This window comes from Setaria italica, chromosome VIII (genome assembly GCF_000263155.2).
Source record: "Setaria italica strain Yugu1 chromosome VIII, Setaria_italica_v2.0, whole genome shotgun sequence".
Classification (NCBI taxonomy): Eukaryota; Viridiplantae; Streptophyta; class Magnoliopsida; order Poales; family Poaceae; genus Setaria; species Setaria italica.
Genome location: NC_028457.1, coordinates 10,898,945 through 10,906,614, shown reverse-complemented (window position 1 = coordinate 10,906,614; position 7,670 = coordinate 10,898,945).

Here is a 7,670-nt window from a genome sequence, read left to right as displayed (position 1 = left end):
ATCTTAATGCCCAAAGACATGGGCTAGCGAAAAAGCTAGGCTCGACACAATCAAGACAGAAATTCACTCTCCCCAAAGTGAATCAAAAGCCATAATAATCTCCCAAAAGCAAAACTCACAAATTTCAGCAAAACTCCCCCTCAACCCCTCAAAACAAGCATGCCAAGTCTCAGCAAACTCCCCCTACAAGAATGAACGAACTTCCCCTGCAAGAATGAATTTGTGCGCTACTCACTCTCCCCCTTGTTGACAAAGCACTCCATCAAGATAAAATGCAAGGAACCAATTTAGAGAAAAGCATGTGAGAAAGCACAAGTTGAAGCTTCTGAGACATATGCCAAATACTTATAAAAGCTAACCAACAACACTAGCTATCCAGAGGAGGAACAATACAATACCATGACCAATAAAAATTTAGAACTGAAATCTGTTTGAAAACTAATGTGCCAGGCAAAAACATGCACATTCCAAACTCAGTGCAAAGCTGAAGACAAAACATATAGCGAGCTCACACGACAGATACACAGCTTCAGTCAAAGTTCACTGCAACGCCCACAAATGCATTCACTTGTCATATTTAATTCTGACTTTTGTGAGCATGATAAGCAGGGATATGGGAAGCAAGAGTTGTGCCCAGCCAGTTTGTTTAATCTTGTTTATGAGCGAGAACCAGCAGGGACATGGGAAAAACAGAGTTGCGCCCATATTTAAATTCTCAGTAAGGCAAGCAGATCATGAGCTAAATAGCAGAGATATGGGAATTCAGAGTTTTTGCTCACAACCATACTATGTACTCCCGAGTTAAAACTTGTATTGTGAGTTACATTTGCAGTGAAAACCCATTAAAAGAAGCTGACTACCGAACCATGAGCAAGATATATGTCAAGTATTCAACAAGTCACTAGATCCAGAAAAGCAAGCATAGCCCAACATAATTTTTTAAGTATATATCTGTGCTGTGTTCAAAATAAAAATTAGTCAAGCAAAGCATTCAAACCTCTCCAAAAGCATCGGTTGCAAACTAGCCAAAACAAGTATAAAGCATATGTAACTGAAGCAACTTACAATGATACTAGAATGGGTAACACACCCCGAACTCACCACGCAGACGTGCAAACATGGTTTGATCTAGTGGCTTAGTCAAAATATCAGCAAGTTGCTGACTAGTATCAATATGCTTAAGATCAATATCACCCTTTTCAAAATGATCCCTCAGAAAATGATGACAAACCTCAATGTGTTTCGTCTTAGAGTGAAGCACAGGATTCTTTGCAACACTTAAGCGCTAGTGCTGTCACACAAGAGAGGAACGCGAGAAAACGACAAACCAAAATCGCGAAGGGTAGCTATCATCCATAAAAGCTGAGAACAACAACTAGCAGCAGCAACATACTCAGCCTCTGTAGTAGATTGAGCAACATTAGATTATTTTCTAGAGGACCAAGAAACAAGCGAAGAACCAAAAATTGACAAGTACCCAATGTAGACTTTCTATCCAAACGACACCTAGCAAAATCAGCATCCGAATAACCACACAAACTGAGAGTCGAAGCAGCAGAGTACCAAAGGCCAAATGCATGAGTAAATCGAAGATACCTCATTATGCGCTTCACCGCCTGATGGTGAGAAGTCCTGGGGGACGCCTGAAAACGAGCACACATACACAGAGCAAAGTGTATATCTGGCCTCGTAGCAGTCAAGTACAGCAGCGACCCAATCATGCTTCGATATTCCTTCTGATCTACAGGCTCTCCGTCCTCATCAGCATCCAAAGCTGCGCTAGTCGGCATGGGCGTAGAAATTGGCTTCGCATCATCCATCGCAAACTTCTTCAGGACATCCTTCGTGTACTTTCCCTGATGCACAAATGTACCTTCCGAAGTTTGTTTTATTTGTAAGCCAAGAAAGAAATTCAGCTCGCCCATCATAGACATTTCAAATTCTTTGCTCATCACATCTGCAAACTTTTTCACAAGAGCATGAGAGGAACCACCGAAAATGATATCATCCACATAAATCTGAACTATTAAAGTGTCATTGCCTTGCCTGAGGAGAAAAAGAGTTTTATCAACTGAACCCATTTTGAACCCGTTTTTAAGCAGAAAAGTTTTCAATTGAGCATACCAAGCACGAGGTGCTTGCTTCAAACCATATAAAGCCTTTTGCAACTTAAGAACACGATCACGAAAATTGGGATGTTCAAAACTAGGTGGTTGTTTAACATAAACTTCTTCTTCTATAAAACCGTTCAGAAAAGCACTTTTCACGTCCATTTGATAAAGCTTATAACCACATGAAGCAGCAAATGCAAGCAAAATACGAATGGCTTCTAAACGAGCAACAGGAGCAAAAGTTTCACCATAATCAATACCCTCTTTTTGAGAAAAGCCCTGAGCAACTAGCCTAGCTTTATTTCTAACAACATAACCATCTTCCCCTTGTTTGTTCTTAAAGACCCATTTAGTCCCAATTGGTTTACAAGAGGGAGGAGGATCATCCAAAACCCAAACTTGATTCCGTTCAAAATTTTCTAACTCCTCATGCATGGCATTGACCCAGTTAGAATCAGATAAAGCATGTCCAACATCTCGGGGTTCAAAAGAGGCAACAAAAGCAGTATGCGCAAAGACACAATAATTTTTATTTTTCATACCTCTGTTCCTTGTCGTGCGCTCATCCAAATTACCTATTATGTTCCTTGCAGGATGACGATTCTGAATGTGTCGTGGTGCTGTACGTTCTGAAATCGTCTCCCCCTCAACTGCAGCCGGCACCTGATCAACAGTCGGTGAAGCTGCAGGCGCTGCTGTAGATGTACGTGTCGGCGACAGTCCATCCTCCAAAGTGGTGGAGGGCGCCTGCTCAGACTGGGCGCCAGGCTCCCCCTGCATCGCAGGCTGGGCGTCATCGTTGTCGTCATCGTTGCATCCATCTTCCTCTTTCTCATCCTCAAAAATATCATGCCCGATCTCATCATCACCTGCACACTCAAAAGCAGAAGAAAAACAAGGCATTGTCTCGTCGAAGGTGACCTCACATGTCTCCTCGATGCGGTTAGTATCAAGATTAAACACACGGTACGCTCGCCCTTGCAAGGCATACCCCAAAAATAACCCATCAGAAGAACGCGATTCAAATTTATCCAAATTTCCCTTTTTCAATATAAAACACTTGCAGCCAAAGACTCGAAAGTGGAAAATTTTGGGAGGTCGACCAAATCTCAACTCATAAGATGTTTTTCCCAGAAAAGCTCTCAGAAAAATGCGATTAGCAACATAGCAAGCGGTGTTGATCGCCTCAGCCCAAAAACTTCTAGGAGTTTTATGTTCATCAAGCTTTGTCCTAGCCATCTCAACAAGCGTACGATTTTTACGCTCAACAACACCGTTCTGGGGAGGAACGTAAGGTGAGGAAAACTGGTGATCTAAACCTTGTTCTGAACAAAAAGCTTTCATACGAGAATTCTTGAATTCCGTACCGTTGTCACTGCGAATTGCTCTAACGGCATTATTTGACAACTCGTTCTTCAGCTTGAGAACAAGATCATGAACATGTGAAAAAGCCTCATCCTTAGATTCCAAAAAGAACACCCATGAATTTCGAGAAAAATCATCCACAACGACGAGCACATACCACTTCCCACCAGCGGACCGAACACGGGCTGGACCAACAGTGTCCATATGTAACAGCTCACCCGGTCGTCTTGTCATCACCTGAGTCACAGATGCATGAGAAGCAGCAACCATTTTTCCATGTTTGTAGGGAGCACAAACCAAATCCTTCTCAAATTTGAGTTTCGGTAAACCATCAATTAAATTCATGGAACTCAAGCGGCAAAGCAAATCAAAGCTCAGGTGGCCCAAGCGACGATGCCACTTCCAAATATCAGGGGAACCATGAGCAACCAAACAACGAGTCTGTCCAAAAGATTTAGAAAAATCAACCTTAAAAACTCGTCCAAAGGGAGAAATCTTGCAAACAAGGTCACCACCAGAATCAAGAACTCGCGAATTGCCTTTCTTAAAACGCACTTCAAAATCATCTTCAAGAAGTTGCGAGACAGAAAGCAGATTATAATGCAAATTTTGTACCTTCACGACATCCTTTAGCATGAATTTTTCAGATACCTTGATGTAGCCATGCGCCAAAACCTTACCTTTACTATTATCCCCGAATGTAATATGTTCCTTACCACTCGCGGGGGTGAGGCTGGAGAACCATCTGTCATCTCCGGTCATGTGGCACGAACAACCGGAATCCATTATCCATATGTTCTCCTCGCCTCCATCCTGCAGTCAACAATGAGCATAAGAGTGAGCTAATGACTCAACACTGGGGTTAGGATAATGCAGAGAAAACTAGTGCTGGGCCACTTGCTCAAAAGAGGCATTAGCAAAATCAAAACTCTTGAAAGAATGACGAGAACCATGAGGGGGAAAATGTAGCCTGTCATTCCAGCGTGGTGCAGGAGCACGAGTACGCGAGCGAAAACCAAAAGAACAACCAGCAAGCTCATGACCCAAAATAGGACGATCATGAGTACCACGTGCAGGGTACTGCTCACGTCTCTCAGCACGCTTCGGACGGAAGCAAAACTCATAGAGATGACCATCACAATCACAAAATTCACAGTGATAATGCGTATGTGAAGGAGCAAAAGAAACCTTAGCCTTAGAACCAGAAGCAACAAATTTAGGCTTAGGCATAGCAGCGTGAACACATGGCGAATCAGATGGCTTAACGTTCTGTGCAACATTGAAGTGTTTAGGTTTAGGCACCCAAACCTGCTTTTTAGGAACCGATCTGGATGGTTCAACTAACAACCCCTCAGATCTGACACCTGGACCCTCTTTCCTAGGAGGTGGTCCATTGTACTTAGCCAAAGGTGGATTATTTTCATCCACAGGAGGTCCACTCTTTTCACCAAAAACATGTTTCAAATCGTATCCAGGTCCAAAACGCTCACCCCGTTTATTTGAGCAATAGACATACCAATTTGAGGTTCACGAATAGAGCACCAACCAAGAATCACTCTCAAAAATTTATTTTCTTCTTCCAAAGCAGAAAACTTTACCCTCAAATCATTATTTTCAGCAACAAAAGTAGTGCAAGTCAAACAGGGAGGCAAAACAGGGCAAGAATGTTTCTCCAACTCAGTAATACGAGATTTAGCAAGATTCAATTTAGATTGCAGGATTGGACAAGAAACACAAACACCAAGTAAAGCAGAACCAGAGTGAAGTTTTTCCAACTCAAACTTAGCATTTTCAAATTTATCAACAATGGAGGCATACTTAGATTGCAACTCAGAAAGTGAAACCATATGCGCAGAGCACTCTTCACATTCTACTTCAGCAGGAGTAGCATCTTTTAAGACTTTTAATTCAGAATTGACTCTATCATGCTCAGCCTTAAGTTTTGCTAAAATTTTATTTTGTTTATCAACAATTTTTGTCAATTCTTTAATTTCTTCTTCTGCTAAATTTTGTACCTCATTGTCAGAAGAGTTGTCGCTGCGATCAGAAGCCGCATCGTCATTCAAGGCCATGGTGCACATCCCGCCCTTGATGTCGGCGAGGAAGCAGAGTCCGTCAGTTTTCTTTTTGGGCAGCTCATCCTCAGAGTCTGAATCACTCGAGTTCGAAGAGGCATCTGAAACAAAATCACCAAGAGAAGAAACCAAAACATGTGCAGCCTTTTTTATTTGTTTATCAGTGTACTTCTAGCCATTCTTCTTCATGCGCCTGTCACCCTTCTTCTTCTTCTTCTTCTTCTCCCTTGATTGTTCCTGGCGCCTGGAGTTGTTGCCCTGCTCAAATGTTCTCATCTTTTTCGGGAAATCAGCAGCAACGTGGCCTTGCTCACCACCGCTGAAACATCCTTCTGAGCGTCTTCTGTTGCGTCGGTTCTCATAGACTCTCTTGAATTTGTTGGAGAGCAGCACCAAATGATCATCATCTAGCGCCTCCAACTCATCATCTGCAACATGACATAAAGATGACAAAGCAAAGCTGGGAGAAACTGGATTAGTGTTAATGTTAGTCTTACTCCTAGAAACCAAAGCCATAGGAACATCAGAAGAAGAAACACTAGTGGGAATTTTCAATTTGCGCTTGGAGAGGACATCAATCTCTTTTGATTTGAGCTTACTGAAAAGCTCATCAGTGGTAAGAGTCTCATAGCCAGCGGACTCAACGATCGCCTCTACTTTCATATCCCACTCATCAGTAAGTGAATGCAACAATCTGAGAGCCCTTACATGGTCATCATAAGGCATATCCTTATTAAGGGCTTTCATTTTGTTTACAATCACTTGAAACCTTGCAAAAAGATCTTCAATGGATTCACCAGGCAATTGAGAAAAAGCATCAAACTCTTTTCTATGAATTTCGAATTTTCGTGTTTTCACAGCGTTGGAGCCTTCATGATATTTCTTTAACTTATCCCAAATCTGAAAGGCTAGCTCCTCACTGGAAATACGATCATACTCGGGTTTACAAAGAGAAGCTTGCAAAATATCAACTACCCGGTTATTTGCCTCAAGAAGAGCAACAGCAGCAGGATCAGTAGGGTCCTCTGCAGGAATCACATATGTAGAGTTTTGTGTGATCCTCCACAGATTCATCCCGGCCCCTTCCCCTTTAAATAAGCTTTCATCCGCGACTGCCAATAGTCATAATCAGTATCATCAAAATGCGGAGCGCGTGTATTGTATTTTTTGGCGGTCGCCATGGTTTTCGTAACCGATTAAGATATAGAAAACCTTAACCTGGCTCTGGTACCAATTGAAGGACCGAAACTGGCGACCAGAGGGGGGCTGAATGGGAGCATCACAAAAATTCGCGGAAGCACTTTGAGTAAAATCAGAATAAAATCTGTTTGCAATTTCCAACACAGATAAAAAGACAGGGGTAAGCAAAAAGCTAAATCACGTGATAAAGACCCACTAAACAAAATATTAAACAAAAGAGCACACGGTTGCAAAAAGGTTGTTTACTGTTCCTAGAAAGTGACCTCACCTTCCCTGGTGCATGCGTGAGTGATGTTTCTAGAAGCAATATTAATGTGTAATATTGAAAGTGCTAATGAGAAGGAAATTTGAAAAGCAGAGACACGACCTGCAAGTCACCTGTAGGCGCATGCGTGCACTGTTCGGAAGCAGAACGCTGTTCCTGGTCGGTCACCTCCCTTGGACGGGGCACACACAGCAAAATCCAGAGACGTGCGCTTCAGTACAGCAAGCAGCGTACGGACTAATCGTACGAGCTCATCGGCGGCAGCGTACGGACTAATCGTACGAGCTCACCGGCGGCCGGCCCTGGTGCGACGCTGCGAGCCGTGGCTGACCGCTAGGCGTAGACCTTGTCCTCCCGCAATCGATGCGTCCCTGAACAGCAAAAAGGGAACAACCAAACCGGCCGCGCAAATAACGAAAACAAAGGGAACGGAGGAAAATCGGATCTCGCACGAACAAAGAACAAATCACAAGGACGAATGATTAAAGTGTAATTATTCTACCAAAGTGCATCTAGCCTCCGCCCGATCGTCCTCCCTCTGTTAATTGGAGAGATCAACAAAAATCCCTCGCTAGGATTGAAACCCTAGGCTAGACCAAAAAGCGAGAAAAGCAAGAGAGCCCCCTCAACCCTAGGTGCCACATATTTATATCC